Source organism: Mustelus asterias, chromosome 11 (genome assembly GCF_964213995.1).
Source record: "Mustelus asterias chromosome 11, sMusAst1.hap1.1, whole genome shotgun sequence".
Lineage (NCBI taxonomy): Eukaryota > Metazoa > Chordata > Chondrichthyes > Carcharhiniformes > Triakidae > Mustelus > Mustelus asterias.
In genome coordinates, this window is record NC_135811.1 from 55,068,531 (window position 1) to 55,089,376 (window position 20,846).

The window sequence follows — 20,846 nt, forward strand, 5'->3', positions numbered from 1 at the left end:
AACTGTATGTGGCAGCCATTGGTTTGTGCTATGCTATGGATTTGGTACTTGTGACATGTGGTCAAAGAGGTTGACCCAAGGACATTCTGGTCAATATTATGGTATGTGGGCAGGTGGATTGGCCATGCTAAATTGCCCATTAGTCTCAGGAGGATTAGCAACATAAATACACAGGGCTACGGGGATAGGACCTGGGTGGGATTGCTGTTGGTGCAGGCTCGATGGGCCGAATGGCTTCCTTCTGCACTGTAGGGATTCAATGATTCTAAATAGCACTTCCACAAATTTAATACAAATAAAACATATGTTTATTTATACATATTAAATAATACTCATGTTCAATAATTAAAATTAAATTAAAAATTACAGTTTGAGTGGGGCCACTAGCAAAAAAAACGAAATACAAATACAAATACATCCCTTCATAAGTTCAGGGGAATCCTTCTGTTTTCAATGCAAAACTGCCTTTTGGAATCTGGACCTCAATGGGCGTTAACAGTCTTGCCTCATCATAAAGGCGCGTGGTTAGAATTCGCTGGCGTCGCGTTTGGACCTGGTGAGATGTCTGCGTTGAGGATCAGAACCTACTCCATCCATTGGGAGCTTCAGCAAAGCTTCTCAGGAAACATAAGGGCGCAAAAGTTTCTTCTATTTTTGGCAGACTATACATTTCCACCGGCCATTGTGATTTTATGCTTCCATTTGTGCTGTTTGCAATATGGGTGTGGTCGGCAAATTTTGAAATGTGGCTTCCTATTCGATCATCTGGTGTTCTCAGTAAGGAGGATGAACAGTTGAGGCCACAACAATGATCCTTGCGGGACAACCGGTCAATTAGAATTGTCTGTCTCCTGTCGCTCAGCTATGCCATAACCAGGGAGTGGCATTGTCACTGGACTAGTAATCCAGAGGCCCAAAGTAATACTCTGGGGTTCGAATCCCACCATGGCAAGCAGTGGAATTTGAATATAAGATAAACTGCGTTGGAAGTCTGGTGATGACCGTGAAACCATTGTCAATTGTCAGAAATGTCCATCTGGTTCACTAATGTCCTTTAGGAAAGGAAATCTGCCATTCTTATCCGGTCTGGCCTACATGTGACTCCAGACCCACAGCAATATGGTTGACTCTTAAATGGCCTAGCAAACCATTCAGTGGTACTCAATTGCTACAAAGTCAATAAAAAGGAATGAAACTGGAAGGGCCACCCAGCATTGACCTATGCACTGAAAATGACAATGGTAAACCCAGCCCTACTGACCTTGCAAAGTCCTCCTTACTAACACCTGGGGGCTTGTGCCAACATTGGGAGAGCTGTCTCACAGACTGGTCAAGCAACAGCCTGACATAGTCATTCTCATGGAATCATACCTTACAGAAAACATCCTAAATGCCACCATCACCATGTCTAGATATGTCCTGTCCCACTGGCAGGGCAGACCCAGCAGAGGTGGTGGTACAGTGGTATACAGTCGGGAGGAAGTTACCCTGAGTCCTCAACATTGACTATGGACCACATGATGTCTCATGGCATCAGATCAAACATGGGCAAGGAAACCTCTTGCTGCTTACTACTGAATCAACGCCCCCACTCCCCTCCATCCACCCCCCCATCTTCACTTAGTTGATGAATCAGTACTCCTCCATGTTGAACAATACTTGGAGGAAGCACTGTGGGTGGTAAGGGTGCAGAATGTATTCTGGGTGGGGGATTTCAATGTCCATCACCAAGAGTGGCTCAGTAGTATTACCACAGACCAAGTTGGCCGGGTCCTAAAGGACATAACTGGGACTGCAGCAGGTGTGAGGGAATCAACAGGAGAGAAAACATACTTGACCTCATCCTCACCAACTTGCCAGCCACAGATGCATCTGTCCATGACAGCAGCTCCCACCAATCAGTCCTTGTGATCCCATCTTCACATTAATGTACTCTTCATTGTGTTGCGTGGTACTGCCACCGTGCTAAATGGGACAGACTTCGAACAGATCTAATAACTTAAGACTGGACATCCATAAGGCACTGTGGGCCATCAGCAGCAGCAGAATTGTACTCAACAATCTGTAACTTCATGGCCTGGAATATCTCCCACTCTACCATTACCACCAAGCCAGGGAGTCAACTCTGGTTCAATGAAGAGTGCAGGAGGGCATGCCAGGAGCAACACCAAGTAAACCTAAAAATGAGGTGTCAACCTGGTGAAGCTGCATGCAGGACTACTTACACGCCAAACAGCATAAACAGTAAGCAATAGATTGAGCTAAGAAATTCCACAATCGAGGGATCAGGTCTAAGTTCTACAGTCCTGCCACATCCAGATGTGAATGGTGGTGGACAATTAAAAAACTCACTGGAGAAGGAGGCTCCACAAATATCCCCATCCTCAATGATGGAGGAGCCGAATACACCTATGCAAAAGATAAGGCTGAAGCATTTGCAGCGATCTTCAGCCAGAAATGCTGAGCGGATGATCCATCTCAGCCTCCTGCAGAGTTTCCCCAGCATCACAGTTATCAGCCCTCAGCCAGTTCAATTTAATCCACATGATATCAAGAAACGGCACTGGATAATGCAAAGGCTATGGGCCCTGACAATATTCCACTAATAATATTGAAGGCTTGTGCTCCAGAACTTGCTGCTCCCCTTGCCAAGCTGTTCCAGTACATCTACAACACTGGCATCTACCCAGCAATATGGAATATTGACTAGGTATGTCCTGTACACAAGAAACAGGACAAATCCAACCTAGCCAATTACTGCTCCATCAGTCGACTCTCGATTATCAATAAAGTGATGGGAGGGGCTTTCGACAGTACTACCAAGCGACACTTACTCAGCAGTAACCTGCTCACTGACTTTCAGTTTGGGATCTGTCAAGGCCAATCAGCTCCTGACCTCATTAGAGCGTGGGTTCTACTGTGGCTACAAAGTCTCTATTTCCCCCCCTTCACCTCACTAGGGCCATCTGTTACATTTCTCAAGTTATCCTTTGACATTTCGCTTACATTTGTTCTGCCATTTACATATTCTAATCTCTTAATGGCTGCTATTAGCACCCTTCTTAGCCATGATCACCACCATTTGTCTATGATGTCTTTGTCAATTTCCCCCCCCCCCTCACCCTAACAGTATAAATCTCATCCTATTTTCAACGGTCTTCAGCTCTGACGAAGGGTCATCCAGACTCGAAACATTAGCTCAATTCTTTCTCCACAGATGCTGTCAGACCTGCTGAGATTTTCCAGCATTTTCTGTTTTTGTACACCCAATCATTCATCTTTCCCATGGGAACACCCGACAAGGTTCTACCCCTTGCTGCCTGAAGACAACAGTTTTGGCAGGTTGCCTTGAGTGAACCACCTGAGATTACCCTGCAACATCTCCCCAGTTACAGGATGTTTGACTTCCACTTGCTACCTGTCCCTATCAGGATCAGAATCACTTCATGTTGAGACCAAAAGTTCCTCTTCAGCTTTCACAGAACATTCACTTCTAAAGCATTCCTGACTTTAACCTTCTTGATGAGATGGGACTTGAAATGGACTTGCAAACATATTAAAAGGAACATAGTGAAAGAGAAATGCTGGTCAGAATATTTGCAGATTAATCTTAATTATTCTAAATCAAAGAGAACCACATGTACTGGGAACCACAGCATAGTAACTATAAACACTTTATACCTCTTCATTTATTTTTTATTCATTCATGGGCTTTGTGCATAACTGGCTGGGCCAGCATTTATTACCCATCCTCCTGATGGCATTTAAGAGTCAACCACATTGCTGTGGCTCTGGAGTCACATGTAGGCCAGACCAGGTAAGACCGGCAGATTTCCTTCCCGAAAGGACATTAGTGAACCAAATGGGTTTATACGACAATTGACAATGGTTTCATGGCCATCAGTAGAGTTTTAATTCCAGATTTTTACTGAATTCGAATTTCGCCATCTGCCGTGGTGGGATTCATACTCGGGTCCCCAGGGCGTTACCCTGGCTCTCTGGATTACTAGAACAGTAACAATACCGCTACACCACTGCCTCCCACCATGCTATATAAACTCAAGTTGTTATTCTGGCTATAAATGTTTAAAAAGCCTTGCAGTCACAAAGTCTAATCCACTCAGGATGCGTTCCTGGACAATCTAGCCAGGTTTCAGTGTTGAGCTTCAATGCTCCAAAGGGTGGCACGGTGGCACAGTGGTTAGCACTGCTGCCTCACAGCGCCAGGGACCTTGGTTCAATTCTGGCCTCAGGTCCCTGTCTATGTGGAGTTTGCACATTCTCCCCGTGTCTGCGTGGGTTTCCTCCGGGTGCTTCGGTTTCTCCCACAGTCCAAAGATGTGCGGGTTAGGTTGATTGACCAAGCTAAATTGACCCTTAGTGTCAGGGGATTAGCAGGGTAAATATGTGGGGGTTACAGGAATAGGGCCTGGGTGGGATTGTGGTCAGTGCAGACTCGATGGGCCGAATGGCCTTCTTCTGCACGATGGGGATTCTATGTGCGGGTTAGGCAGATTGGCTGTGCTAAATTGTCTGTTGTGTCAGGGGGATTAGCAGAGTAAATAAATGGTGCCTACAGGGATAGGACCTGGGTGGGATTGTTGTTGGTGCAGGCTCGATGAGACGAATGACCATTTCTGCAGTGTAGGGATTCCATGATTCTATGAATATTGTTAACGGCTAATTTCCAGCTGCCACTTCCTCTCCCTTTGCCGTGCAAAGTGGCTGACACATTCTGCATCATCGACTGCTATTTAAAGTTTACTGCAATGTGCCTTTCAGTTGCAGTGTGGGCTCACTGTGAATGCACGGGAGGAACAGTTAGTAGCAATGGCTTAGTGTGGGAGCTTTCTCACAGGAGCATGTCAGAGTAACCGGGGCAGCTGCACTAATCTACTCTGATCATCTCTGAATCCAGATTACAGTTTCGGGTCATTATAAATAAACCATCAGGGTTAGAGGTTATATTCTATCTAAGTATGTTATTGAAGTATTTTCAAACCTTTTATGTTGCCATTTGCGATTTGTGGTTGAAGTGTCAACTATATGGGCATAACCAAATATAATCTTCTGTCTCACACCGAGGCATTATGTATAAAGCAATCTTTTCTGTGAATTACGTCATAAGTGTCGCAATAACGGCTAAATCCTTTATTTTCACAAATCACTCTTACACATGGTGCTCTCTTTCTAACTCCTCTTAATCAGGGATTTACCTACAAATTTTAAAATTAAACGCATCAGGACACTATAATCTCTTTACCGTTTAGATTTGAATGCTAAGAGATTCCAATATCATTTAGGATTTTTTTTATAACTCAACCTGGCGTATTCAGGGATTTTGCTGGCTTACTGTTTGCCCTGACCACACTTTGCTGAAATGGATGTGACGCAGTTGACTGAAAAACCCCCATGCACATTATCGCCTTGCAGGTTTTGGGATCTTGCTGTGCGTAGATTGGGTGCCACGTTTCCTGCATGACAACAGCGACTACATATACAGAAATACACGGTGGACTGTAAAGTGCCTTAAGGTCTCCCGAAGTTGTGAAAGGCGCTGTGTAAATGCAAGCCTTCCTTACTAACTTTCAGAAATCAGTGAATACACGAATGTTTCAAAGTTCCCATCCCACTGGGACTCAAAATGACCTGAGATACTGTTTGTTTTTCTTGTCTGCTTTATATTTTAAGCTTGTCAACTGTGGCCTAGTGGGAAGCACGTATATTTCCAATTCAGAAACTTGTGGACTCAGTTCCCCATCCAAGGATTTGAGCACAAACTGTAGGCTGACATTCCCGGTACAGTACCAAAGGAGTGCTGCACCAGTAGAAGTGCCATCTTTCGGATGAGATGTTTAAACCGAGATCCTGTCTGCCTTCTCAGCTCGATGTACATCAATATTTTGATTCTCCCAGTAACCTGGCAAATCTGTCAATCAACAACATAGAATCATAGAATCCCTACAGTGCAGAAGGAGGCCATTCGGCCCATTGAGATGGCACTGACTCTCTGATAGAACATATTATCCAGTCCCTATTCCCCCAACACAACATATTTTCCCCACTAATTTCCCTAAGCTATACACCTTTGGACACTAAGGAACAATTTAGCATGGCAGATCCACCAAACCTAGAAACATAGAAACCAGAAACAGAAGTTGGCCATTCAGCCCTGCTCCGCCATTCATTTTGATCATGGCTGATCATCAAATTCAATATCCTGATGCTGCCTTCCCCCCCTTATCCCTTGATCCCTTTCGTCCTGTTATTCAGCTTTTAATTTAAACACCTTCCAAGCATTCCTGTTTAATGAGACAAACAAGAACAGGAATTGACTCTTTAATTCATTCAACAATTTCTTTCTTTATTTAACACTTCTGGTACCAACTCAAACATAAACAGTTGCAACTCATTAACTCCTTTACTGAACTTGAACACTTAACTGAACATCAGCTCTCAACTGAACTTTAACTTCTTTTAACTGAATATAGATACTACCGAGTTTAGGATAAATCTGGCCAAGAAATATTCCCGATGTAGAATCTATCTTCTTCTCTGAAGAAAATTCCTTCAGAGCATGCTTCTTACAATGGTTAATCTCTATAGAGTTGTCACTGGCAAATAAAGGACTGCAATATCTTTTATCCACAAATTTTCCACTTGCTTTCAAAGGATTCTCCGTCAGTCAGCCAACTGTGTAACCAGAAACCGATCACATGGCTGAAACATCAAATGAAATTACTTGCAAACGACGCCTTTACGCTTCACATGACATGTCCCACACATAACGGCAATAAAATTCAAGGCCACTATGTCTGAGTCAACATAAACAACTTCCCATATTTGACCAATACAGGAAGCTTCAGATCACAGTTTCCAAACTAGAACTCTAATTCAGAGCAACTTTATGGCCTGCATCTCGTTTAATTATAAGTTGCCCAAAAATCCCTTCATGCTTAACTCTCAGCCAGGGCAGCACAGTGGCACAGTGATTAGCACTACTGCCTCACAGTGTTAGGGATCAGGTTTCAATTCCAGGCTTGGGTCACTGTCTGTGTGAAGTCTGTGCATTCTCCCTGTGTCTGCGTGGGTTTCCTCTGGGTACTCTGGTTTCCTCCCACAGTCTGAAAAATGTGCTGGTTAGGTGCATTGGCCATGCGAAATTCTCCCTCAGTGTACCCGAACAGACACCGGAGTGTGGTGACTAGGAATTTTCACAATAACTTCATTGCAGTGTTAATGTAAGCCTACTTGTGACACTAATAAATAAACACAAACATTTTAAAGCCACTATTACCATTGTTGTTGTGAAATCATTGCTGTAGCCGTTCTTTCTCCGTCTACAGTCCTAAGAGCTGTATCTAATTTCTTCTTGAAATCACACAATGTTTTGGCCTCAACTATAGAGACATAGAAAATAGAATCTAACATCTAAAACCAGAGCACCCAGAGGAAATCCTTGCAGACACGGGGAGAATGTGCAGACTCTTCAAAAGCTGGAATTGAACCCGGGTCTCTGGTGCTGTTAGGCAGCAGTGCTAACCATTGTGCCACTGTGACACCCCTAACATAACTGAAACAGATTACCTGGTCATTATCACATTGCCGTTCACGGAAGCTTGCTGTGCACAATTTGAGCTGTCACACTTTTTTAATCGTATGATCATACACGTGACTTCATTGCGAAAGCATATGATAGGCTGCAACATCCTAAAATGTACTACAAAAATGGAATTCTTTCTTTGAGGGGTATTAGTGTTGGAAATTGAATTCTCCCTGGCATCCTGTACCACTCTTCAGCACTTCCAGATTTATAACCCAATGTGGGTTCACAATTTGACAAGAAGAGAAAGCAGTATTATCAGTTTAGTGTGAATCATGCCTTCGGGACAGAGCCGTATTGTCTCGAGTACTTACCTGAATCTGCTTGAATTATTTTCATGCATTCAGTCTAATTATAGGCTCGTGGGAGCTGAGTAATGAGTGTTTAATAGAAGTCAGCCACAGCATGTTTAGATGTAAAGTAAAGCTTCTTCCACTCTGTATCAATAATGTATTATAGCCTCAAAAGAGTAACCCCTAATGTGACACATCGCCATATCACGTCGTGTTTCCCTTGATGTGATTGACAATTAGTTCCAGTCTCACTCACTGGGCTTTAGGCTCAGACTTGGTTGCCATTATTTGCAGTCTGCACACCTTGTTGACTGCTGCTGTTACTGCAGCGATCTTGTAATATGAAAGAACGCATAAATAATAAACCAGAGAGGACGACAAAGAATTTGTTTCTTTACAACTATCGTCACTCTATATTTTGTTCCTTTTTGGTGATTTCATCCTAATGAGTGTACAATAACCTTTGTCACCAACAGGGGAGTTTATATGAAGTGGAAGGTATAAAATAACCAGCTGGGTAGGTTCTCTCATGCTTAGATTGAAGTTACCCTCTATATGGAGTATTTAATCTTTCTCACTTATTGTCATCACACACCACAGCATTAATCCAGTACAGTACCCTCTAATATTCCACATAGCTAATTTCCTCGGTGTCAGTTTCACCCTGTTTCTATCACAGGGTGGGTCTACAATGCAAAGACAATGGTGCATACAGGAGATTTGCACCAGATCTGATTGATATGAAGTTATGCTCTATACATTCTGGATGTGGACCAACACAGAAGTGCTTACAAAAAACTACTGTAGTTCAAACCATAAAAATAAATTACATTGAAGAAGGAAAACATTCAGCCCATCATTTTTTGCTGGCTCTTTGTTAGTGCAATCCAAAATGAATCATACTATCCCCTTCTCTCCCCATTGCCTAGTATCCCCCTTTGGTCCACTCTACCCCAAGAAGATGCAACACCTCTACTTTCTCAGAAGATTAAGGAAATTTGGCATGTCAGCTCCGACTTTCACCAACTTTTACAGATGCACCATAGAAAGAATTCTTTCTGGTTCTATTATAGCTTGGTATGTCACCTGCTCTGCCCAAGATCACAAGAAACTACAAAAGGTCGTGAATGTAGTCCAGTCCATCACGCAAACCAGCCTCCCATCCGTTGACTCTGTCGACACTTCCCGTTGCCTCGGAAAAGCAGCCAGCATAATTAAGGACCCCACGCACCCCAGACATACTCTCTTTCACCTTTTTCTATTGGAAAAAAGATACAAAAATCTGAGGACATGTACCAACTGACTCAAGAACAGCTTCTTCCCTGCTGCCATCAGATTTTTGAATGGACCTATCTTGCATTAAGTTGATCTTTCTCTACACGCTAGCTATGACTGTAACACTACATTCTGCACTCTCTCCTTTCCTTCTCTATGAAGAGGATGCCTTGTCTGTATAGCACGCAAGAAACAATACTTTTCACTGTATACTAATACGTGACAATAAATCAAATCAAATCAAATCAAAATCAAACCCGTGTCCAAGTCTTACGGCAAAGCATTCCATGACTCGCGAAATCATACAACTAGGTTTGAATGAGCATGAGAATTAGACGTTTTCCATGCCCAAGGGGAAATCCAACCCGATTGTGCTTCCTTTGTCACACTGGGAGCAATGTGTGCAAGATCTTCCACAGAAAGGAATTAAAAGATAAAATGTTTTATATCATGTGGCATTATATCAGAGACAATGATTGATGGTCAATCAGTAAATTAAATGTAGTTTCTTGGACATTCAGGGTATTTTTAGGTTTGAGTTTGTGATCATGTCCTTATTTTCATAGATAATAAGTTACAAGCAAGTTGTAATGTTTTTATGCATTATGTTAATGTGACACCATGTTTGAGAATACACAATATTTAATGATGCAGTAAATGTGCTCTTTGTGAACTGGCTGTTTCTCATATCGATCGCCTTGATTTATAGATTCATACATTAATAGACATTAACAGCACAGAAGGAGGCCATTTGGCCCCTCTTGTCTACACAGGGCAAAAAAGATTTGACTGCACTAATCCTATTTTCCAGCACTTGGCTCATAGTCCCGGAGGTTACGGCAGTATCTAAATACTTCTTGAATATTATGAGTGTTTCTGACTCAACCACTCTTTCAGGCAATGAGTTCCAGACTCCCACCACTTTCTGAGTGAAAACGTTTCTCCTCAACTCCTCTCTTAGCTTTATACCTCTTACCTTAAGTTTATTTCTCCCTGGTCATTGACCGTTCTACTAACGGAAAAGGTGCCTTCCTATCTACCTCATAATCTAATACACCTATATCAGATACCACCTCAACCAAGGAAAACAGCCCCAGCATATCCAATCTTTCCTCAGAGCTCAGACCCTCCCCCTGGCAGCATCCTGAAGAATCTCCTCTGCACCCTCTCCAATGCAATCACATCCTTCCGATAATGTGGTGGCCAGAACTGCATGCAGTACTCCAGATGTGGCCTAACCAGTGTTTTGTACAGTTCCAACATGACCTCCCTGCTCTTGTATTAAATATCTTGCCTAATGAAAGCATATCCCTTCTTAACCTCTTTCATCTACCTGTTCTTTCACCTTTAGGGATATGTGGATGTGTACTCCAACATCCCCTACAATTATACCATGTAATATGCTGCAAGATTGGTGACAAGGGTGGTATGTGCCGAAGACACTGGCTGGAATTTTCCAATTCCAACAGTGGTGGGTGAAATGGCAGTTGGAGGGGTGAGTGGAGGGGTGGGGGTGGGGGAAATGATGCAGGGGGAGGTGAAAAATTTCACCAAACTGAAATGTGAGTGGGAATGCGCACCCCTGTCTGTTATTCCTGCCTGAAACGAACATCTCGCCAAGGCCATCCCCACACCCCCACTTCTTGCCTTCAAACAACCGCACAACCTCAAACAGGCCATTGTCCGCAGCAAACTACCCAGCCTTCAGGAGAACAGTGACCACGACACCACACAACCCTGCCACAGCAACCTCTGCAAGACGTGCCGGATCATCGACACGGATGCCATCATCTCACGTGAGAACACCATCCACCAGATACACGGTACCTACTCTTGCAACTCGGCCAACGTTGTCTACCTGATACGCTGCAGGAAAGGATGTCCCAAAGCATGGTACATTGGGGAGACCATGCAGACGCTAGACAACGGATGAATGAACACCGCTCGACAATCACCAGGCAGGAGTGTTCTCTTCCTGTTGGGGAGCACTTCAGCAGTCATGGGCATTCAGCCTCTGATCTTTGGGTAAACATTCTCCAAGGCTGCCTGCACGACACATGACAACGTAGAATCGCTGAGCAGAGACTGATAGCCAAGTTCCGGACACATGAGGATGGCCTCAACCGGGATCTTGGGTTCATGTCACACTATCTGTAACCCCCACGTCTTGCCTGGGCTTGCAAAATCTCACTAACTGTCCTGGCTGGAGACAATACACATCTCTTTAACCTGTGCTTAACGCTCTCTCCACTCACATTGTCTGTACCTTTAAGACTTGATTACCTGTAAAGATTCACATTCCAACCATTATCTTGTAAATTGAGTTTGTGTCTTTATATGCCCTGTTTGTGAACAGAACTCCCACTCACCCGATGAAGGAGCAGCGCTCTGAAAGCTTGTGGCTTGTGCTACCAAATAAACCTGTTGGACTTTAACCTGGTGTTGTGAGACTTCTTACTGTGCTTACCCCAGTCTAATGCCGGCATCTGCACATCATTCCTGCCTGAGGCAGGCGCCAAGCCATTTTGCACCCAGTTAATAAGAGGCAGACGAAGATCTCACCTGGAATTATGGGCACCGCCATTGGGGTACCATGCTGGTCCCGAACATGCCCAGACCAACATACCATGGACCTGTCGGGACTCACCTTGAAGAAGGACTGGGACAGGCTGAGGAGAACCATGGACCCTGGAACAACAGGGGCTGCCAGTTACAGACAAAATGGCTAATAGAACTGACTGCTAAAACAAATCCTGCACAGGAAACATGACACAAATACATTTCTTAAAGGAATAGCACTGTCACACTTGTACATGTCCCACCTTCCCCAGAAATGGTCCCAATGATCCAGGAATCTAAAACCTTCCCTCCTACACATTCATCTGCCCTATTTCCTATTTCTATACTCGCTAGTATGTGGCACCGGGAGGAATCCAGAGACTACAACCTCAGAGCTCTTGCTTTTTAATCTACTGCCTAGCTCCCTGAATTCTTCATGCAAGACCTCATTCTTCAGTTTACCTATATTGTGGGTATCAACATGTACCCACAACCTCTAACTCACCACCCTTCCCTTTCAGGATGCCCTGCAGCTGTTCAGTGACATCCCTGATCCTGGCACAAGGGAGGCAACACACTATCCTGGAGTCACGTTTTTGGCCACAGAAACACCTGACTAAAGAATTTCCTATCACTATTGCTCTTCCTTTCTTCTTCCTTCCCCCCGTACAGTCAAGTTGCTTGTGATGCCAGAAGCGTGGCTCTGACTGCACTCCTCTGAGGTACCAGCTCCCTCATCAACTTCCAAAACGGAATACCGGTTAGAGGGTGGGACCCCAGGGGACACCCTCCCTGTTCTTCCTGGCCTGGCTGATGGTCGCCCATTCCCTTCTTTCCTCTAGTCCCTTGAGCTGCGGTGTGGCCACCTCTCTATACATGCTATCCACGTAAGTCTCAGCCTCACCGATGCGCCACAGTGTCTCCAGCCACTGTTCAAGCTCCTAAAGCCGGAGCTCCAGCCAGGAGCACTCCCTGCACATGTGGCCATCTAGGACACTGACAGTGTCCAGGACTCCTCACATGTGACAAGTCACACATTCCACTCAGCTGTCCTCACCTGACATGTCTTAAATGTAAAATTGAGGAAAGATGTAATGGCATTGGAGGCAATTCAGAGGAGGTTCACTGGATTGATGAGCAGCACAGTGGCACAATGGTTAGCACTGCTGCCTCATAGCGCCAGGGACCCGGGTTCAATTCCGGCCTTGGGTCACTGTCTGTGTGGAGGCTGCACGTTCTCCCCATGTCTGCGTGGGTTTCCTCCGGGTGCTCTGGTTTCCTCCCATAGTCCAAAAATGTGCGGGTTAGGGGAATTAGCCATGCTAAATTGCCCCTTAGTGTCAGGGGGATTAGCAGGGCCCGGATGGGATTGTGGTCAGTGCAAGCTCAATGGGACGAATGGCATCCTTCTGCACTGTAGGGATTGTATTGATTCCAGAGATGAGAGGTTTGTCGTATGAAGAGAGATTGAAGAGTTTAGGCCGATACTCTCTGGAATTTAGAAGAATGAGGGGAGATCAGATTGAGGTATATAAAATGATAAGATGATAAAATGTATGGATAAAGTAAATATGAAGCGGATGCTTCCTCTCATGGAACATTCTAGGATGAGAGGTCATAGTCTTAGGATAAGGGGTGGCAAATTTAAAACAGAGTTGAGGAGAAACTACTTCTCCCAAAGGGTTGTGAATCTGTGGAATTCATGCGGTGGATGCTGGGACAGTGAGTAAATTTAAAGAGGAGTTAGACAGATTTTTAATTGGTAATGGGGTTGAAAGGTTATGGGGAGAAGGCAGGAAAATGGGGATAAGGAGCATATCAGCCATGATCGAATGGCGGAGCGGACTTGATGGGCCGAATGGTCTAATTCTGTTCTTATATCATATCAACTTAAGAACTTACACCTTGGACTATAACAAATCTAGATACAGATAATAAATAATACTTTTCCCAATAAACAGTATATTTCTTTTAGCTTAGGCTATGTAAACATGGAGCCTAATACCAGTTTCTCACCAACTAATCACCTTACTGTTTCCTGTGACGTATCTCTTGGATTATAAGAACAAAGAAAAAAGAAAATTACAGCACAGGAACAGGCCCTTCAGCCCTCCAAGCCTGCACCGACCATGCTGCCCGACTGAACTAAAACCCCCTACCCTTCTGGAGACCATATCCCTCTATTCCCATCCTATTTATGTATTTGTCAAGACACCTCTTAAAGTCACTACTGTATCCACTTCCACTACCTCCCTCGACAACGAGTTCCAGGCCACCCTCTGTGTAAAAAATCTGCCTCGTACATCTCCTTTAAACCTTGCCCTTCGCACCTTAAACCTGTGTCCCCTAGTAATTGACTCGTCCACCCTGGGAAAAAGCATCTGACTATCCACTCTGTCCATGCCTCTCATAATCTTGTAGACTTCTATCAGGTCACTCCTCAACCTCCGTCGTTCCAGTGAGAACAAACCAAGTTTCTCCAACCTCTCCTCATAGCTAATGCCCTCCATACCAGGCAACATCCTGGTAAATCTTTTCTGTACCCTCTCCAAAGCCTCCACATTCTTCTGGTAGTGTGGCGACCAGAATTGAATACTATATTCCAAGTGCGGCCTAACTAAGGTTCTATAAAGCTGCAACATGACTTGCCAATTTTTAAACTCAATGCCCCGGCCGATGAAGCCAAGCATGCCGTATGCCTTCTTGACTACCTTCTCCATTTGCATTGCCACTTTCAGTGACCTGTGTACCTGTACACCCAGATCCATTATTCTGTAAATTGAGTTTGTGTCTTTATATGCCCGGTTTGTGAACAGAATTCGCACTCACCTGAAGAAGGGGCTTAAGGCTCCAAAAGCTTGTGGCTTTTGCTACCAAATAAACATGTTGGACTTTAACCTGGTGTTGTTAAACTTCTTACTGTGTTTACCCCAGTCCAACGCCGGCATCTCCACATCTCAAACGGGGCATACAGAGACACAAAATCAAGTTGCAGAATACTGATTGGAATGCGAATCTCTACAGCCAACCAGATCTTAAAGATACAGACAATGTGAGTGGAGGGAGCATTAAGCACAGGTTAAAGAGATGTGTATTGTCTCCAGACAGGACAGCCAGTGAGATTCTGCAAGTCCAGGAGGCAAGCTGTGGGGGTTACCGATAGTGTGACATAAACCCAAGATCCCGGTTTAGGCTGTCCTCATGTGTGCGGAACTTGGCTATCAGTTTCTGCTCAGCGACTCTGCGCTGTTGTGTGTCATGAAGGCCGCCTTGGAGAATGCTTACCCGAAGATCAGAGGCTGAATGCCCGTGACCGCTGAAGTGCTCCCCAACAGGAAGAGAACAGTCTTGCTTGGTGATTGTCGAGCGGTGATCATTCATCGGTTGTCGTAGCGTCTGCATGGTTTCCCCAATGTACCATGTCTTGGGACATCCTTTCCTGCAGCGTATCAGGTAGACAACGTTGGCCGAGTTGCAAGAGTAGGTATCGTGTACCTGGTAGATGGTGTTCTCACGTGAGATGATGGCATCCGTGTCGATGATCCGGCACGTCTTGCAGAGGTTGCTGTGGCAGGGTTGTGTGGTGTTGTGGTCACTGTTCTCCTGAAGGCTGGGTAGTTTGCTGCGGACAATGGTCTGTTTGAGGTTGTGTGGTTGTTTGAAGGCAAGAATTGGGGGTGTGGAGATGGCCTTGGCGAGATGTTCGTCTTCATCAATCACATATTGAAGGCTCCGGAGGAGATGCCGTAACTTCTCCGCTCCGGGGAAGTACTGGACGACGGAGGGTACTCTGTCCACCGTGTCCTGTGTTTGTCTTCTGAGGAGGTCGGTGCGGTTTTTCGCTGTGGCGCGTCGGAACTGTCGATCGATGAGTCGAGCGCCATATCCTGTTCTCATGAGAGCATCTTTCCGCGTCTGGAGGTGTCTGTTGTGATCCTCCTCATCCGAGCAGATCCTGTGTATACGGAGGGCTTGTCCGTAGGGGATGGCTTCTTTAACGTGTTTAGGGTGGAAGCTGGAGAAGTGGAGCATCGTGAGGTTATCCGTGGGCTTGCGGTACAGTGAGGTGCTGAGGTGACCGTCCTTCATGGAGATGCGCGTGTCCAAGAATGCAACCGATTCCGGAGAGTAGTCCATGGTGAGTCTGATGGTGGGATGGAACTTGTTGATGTCATCATGTAGTTGTTTCAGTGATTGTTCACCATGAGTCCAAAGGAAGATAATGTCATCGATGTATCAGGTGTATAGCATCGGTTGAAGGTTCTGTGCAGTGAAGAAGTCTTGTTCGAACCTGTGCATGAAGATGTTGGCATATTGAGGTGCGAATTTGGTTCCCATGGCTGTTCCGCGTGTCTCCGTGTTCCGTGTGAATGAACACCGCTCGACAATCACCAGGCAAGAGTGTCCTCTTCCTGTGGGGGAGCACTTCAGCGGTCACGGGCATTCAGCCTCTGATCTTCGGGTAAGTGTTCTCCAAGGTGGCCTTCAAGACACACGACAGCGCAGAGTCGCTGAGCAGAAACTGATAGCCAAGTTCCGCACGCATGAGGACGGCCTAAACTGGGATCATGGGTTTATGTCACTGATGCGCGATTAGTTCACTCGGGAGGCTAGGTCGTACCCGGGAATAAAGGCTTTTACTCACAACAAGAATAGAGCATACTGCTTAACAATACTATCCCAGACTAAGGGCCACTAGGAAGTAGCAGTGACCTTTATACTCCTATAAGAAGGCGGAGCCAAACGGAGTGTACCACAGAACAATGCTAACAGGTGGAACACCCCAACCCTCACCCCAACGGTAACAAGAGTAACATATGTACAAGTACCCATTGTACAAGTACAAGTACAAGTGGTAACCATCTATGGTTCAGTACCCATAGTGGTAACCATCTATGGTTCACCACATTCACCCCTCCTTTAAAAACAAAGGCCGCTGGGGTAAAAAGACAATACGAACTGTCCATATGTTCACAAGTTCAGTTGTATCGGATGTCCGCACCGTCTCTGCGACTTCCGCAGCACTGGCTCCAGTGCCGGTTCTGGTGACCGTGGTGTCCCTCTCTTCGAGGTGGTGTCCAGTGACTCCTCCAGTTCCTCACGCACCTGTGGACCTCGAGGTGGCGAAAATCTCCTGGACTCAGGCAAGCTGTACACGGGAGTAAGAGGATTAAGTGGAGGTCCCGATGCTGCCCGCGCCGTGTCAGGAGGGGAGAGAATGGGCAAAGGAATCCTAACCAGTGGTGCGGGAGTGACGGGGGTTTCCAGGTCCCCTGCAGGCGCCAGATCTCTGATAGAGACCGTGTCCTCTCGCCCGTCAGGATATGCCACATAGGCATATTGAGGGTTGGCGTGGAGGAGATGGACCTGTTCAACCAAAGGTTCGGACTTGCGGGCCCTAACATGCCGCCGCAGGAGGACAGGTCCTGAGTACGTCAACCAAGACGGCAGTGAGGTCCCAGAGGAAGACTTCCTGGGGAAGGTAAACATCCGCTCATGTGGGGTAGCGTTGGTTGCCGTACACAGGAGGGACCGGATTGAATGGAGCGCATCAGAAAGTACCTCTTGCCAACAGGAGACTGGAAGACCCCTAGACCTTAACGCCAGTAAGACAGCCTTCCAGACTGTAGCGTTTTCTCTCTCGACCTGCCCGTTACCCCTGGGGTTGTAACTCGTAGTCCTACTTGAGGCAATTCCTTTAGAGAGCAGGTATTGCCTCAAGTCGTCGCTCATAAACGACGAACCCCTATCACTGTGGATATAACTGGGGTAGCCGAACAGGGTAAAAAGACTCCGCAGGGCTTTGATGACCGTGGCAGAGGACATGTCAGAACAGGGGATGGCAAAAGGGAATCGGGTGTATCGTCAACCACGTTGAGGAAATACACATTCCGATCTGTCAAAGGAAGGGGGCCCTTGAAATCGACACTCAGTCGTTCAAAAGGGCGAGTGGCCTTAATGAGGTGTGCCCTGTCCGGTCGGTAGAAGTGCGGCTTTCACTCTGCACATACCTGGCAGCTTCGAGTTATCGACCTGACATCCTCTATGGAGTAGGGCAGATTCCGAGCCTTTACAAAATGGAAGAGCCGAGTGATCCCCGGATGGCAGAGATCATTGTGGAGGGCCTGTAGCCGGTCCTCCTGCACACTGGCACATGTTCCACGCGACAGGGCATCTGAGGGCTCATTGAGCTTCCCCGGACGGTACATGATATCATAGTTGTAGGTGGAGAGTTCGATTCTCCCCCTCAAGATTTTATCATTCCTAATTTTTCCCCTTAACGTGTTGTTGAACATGAAGGCCACAGATCGCCGGTCCATGAGCAGGGTAAATCGTTTGCCAGCCAAATAATGGCGCCAATGCCGTACGGCCTCCACAGTGGCCTGAGCCTCTTTTTCCACAGAGGAGTGCCGAATTTCAGGGCCTTGGAGGGTGCAGGAGAAAAAGGCGACGGGCCTGCCTGCCTGATTAAGTATGGCGGCCAGGGCGAAATCAGATGCATCACTCTCCACCTGAAAGGGGATGGACTCATCGACAGCGTGCATCGTGGCTTTCGCGATGTCGGTTTTCATCCCTTCAAAGGCAAGGCGAGCCTTTGTTGTCAGGGGAAAAGAGGTAGACTTTATGAGCGGACGGGCTTTGTCCGCGTAATTGGGAACCCACTGTGCATAGTACGAGAAGAAGCCTAAGCATCTTCTCAGTGCTTTGATGCTAGTGGGTAGGGAAAGTTCAAGGAGGGGACGCATACGGTCTGGATCGGGGCTGATGACCCCGTTTTCCACCACGTATCCAAGGATTGCTAGGCGGTGCTTGTTAAATATGCACTTCTCCCTGTTATAGGTCAGGTTCAGGAGAGACGCAGTGCGTAAAAACTTCTGGAGGTTGGCGTCGTGGTCCTGCTGGTCATGGCCACAGATAGTGACGTTGTCCAGGTACGGGAAGGTAGCCCGTAGCCCGTTTTGGTCCACCATTCGGTCCATCTCACGCTGGAAGACCGAGACCCCATTAGTGACGCCGAAAGGGACTCTTAAGAAGCGGTAGAGACGGCCATCCGCCTCAAAGGCCGTGTATTTTCGGTCCACTGGGCGAATGGGGAGCTGGTGGTAGGCTGACTTCAAGTCGATGGTGGAGAACACCCGGTACTGCGCAATCTGGTTGACCATGTCAGATATGCGCGGGGGAGGGTATGCGTCCAGCTGCGTGTACCTATTAATGGTCTGACTATAGTCTATGACCATCCGGGGCTTGCCTCCAGTTTTGACCACCACAATTTGTGCTCTCCATGGGCTAGTGCTAGGTTGAATGACCCCTTCCCTGAGGAGCCGCTGAACCTCAGATCGAATAAAGATCCGATCCTCAGCGCTGTAACGCCTGCTCTTAGTCGCGATGGGCTTGCAGCCTGGCAGGAGATTTTCAAATAAGGAAGGCGGCGTAATTTTGAGTGTCGAGAGACTGCATGTGGAGCGCGCTGGACAATTTGGAGGCTGCTGATCTCCCACTGAAAGTGGAGGGAGTGGCCCATCGTACTGCAGGGTCACACTCTTCAGGTGGACCATAAAGTCTAGCCCCAGGAGTACCGGAGCGCAAAGGTGCGGTAACACGAGGAGCCTGAAGTTCTCGTAAACTGTGCCCCGCACCGTTAAGGTTACCACACAGCTCCCAAGAACAATAACAGATCGGGACCTCGACGCCATAGTGATTGTCTGCCTGACAGTTTGCACACGGAGAGCGCACCATTTCACTGTATCCGGATGGATGAAACTCTCCGTGCTCCCGCTGTCAAACAAGCAATGTGTCAGGCGCCCGTTTACCTCTATGTCCATCATGGACTTGTCGAGTCTGTGAGGCTTGGCCTGGTCCAGGATGATTGACGCCACTGTTGGATCCCGAGTGTAACTGCAGGCAGCTGAGATAGTCGACGACGAGGACCCCTGCTGGTCTTCTGCGGCCGGTGTCGACCAAAATGGCTGCGCCCAGGAATCGCACGTGATCGATGGTGTTGAAAACGGCGGCACCCGCAGGTCACACGTGGCTTGCGTCGTCGTCATCAGAAATGGCGGCGCCCGTGAATCGCCCGTGGTTGAAGACATCGACGAGGCCGGAGACGAGGAGATGGATCCTGGGGAGTCACACGCAGCACTGCTAGGCTTGGAAAGGGTCTTTGCTCGGCACACTTTTGCATAGTGCCCTTTCTTCCCACAGGCGGAGCAAAACACCGTCCTGGCCGGACATCTCTGACGAGGGTGCTTCGCCAATCCGCAGAAATAGCACCGTGGGCCTCCTGGAGCTGCCGCAGCCGTCAGGTCTGAAGTTGAGAGCATTATCACGCAGTTCCGAGGAGCCGCCGGGTACAGTTGAGGCGGTGGCTGTACTTGCCACGATGTTCCCACGTGGTCGGTGGGGTAGGTTTCAAGACTTCTGGAGGCCGTTTCCATCGCATCGGCCAATTCTACCGTCTTAGCCAGGTCCAAGTTACCCTGCTCTAGCAGCCGTAGGCGAATATAGGATGAGCCGATTCCCGCCACGAACGCATCTCGGATCAGATCGTTGGTGTATTGAGTAGCCGACACCTCTTTGCAATTGCAGGCTCTGGCTAGCTGTTGAAGTTCGCGCAGGTACTGTCCGGTCGTTTCGCCGGGCTGCCGCCGTCGAATGGCTAATAGGTGACGAGCATGAATTTTGTTCGGCGGTTTATGGTACAGCTTCTTGAGTAATTCGATGGCCTCTTTGTAATCTTGGGAATCACGGATTCTTGCACACACAGTGTCGCTCACCCTTGCGTGGAGGACCCGCAATCTGTCGGCGTCGGTCTGGACTGCTGTCGAGGCGTCGATGTAATCCTGGAAACACTTCAACCAATGGTCGAAAGTGTTCGCGCTCCCGCGGCACGCGGATCCAAGGTTAGCCGATCGGGTTTCGGCATCTGCTCCATTTTCTTTTTCTCCGAACAAAATTTCGGTATTTTGTTGCGAATAAAATTGATGCGCGATTAATTCACTCGGGAGGCTAGGTCGTACCCGGGAATAAAGGCTTTTATTCGCAACAAGAATAGAGCATACTGCTTAACAATACTATCCCAGACTAAGGGCCACTAGGAAGTAGCAGTGACCTTTATA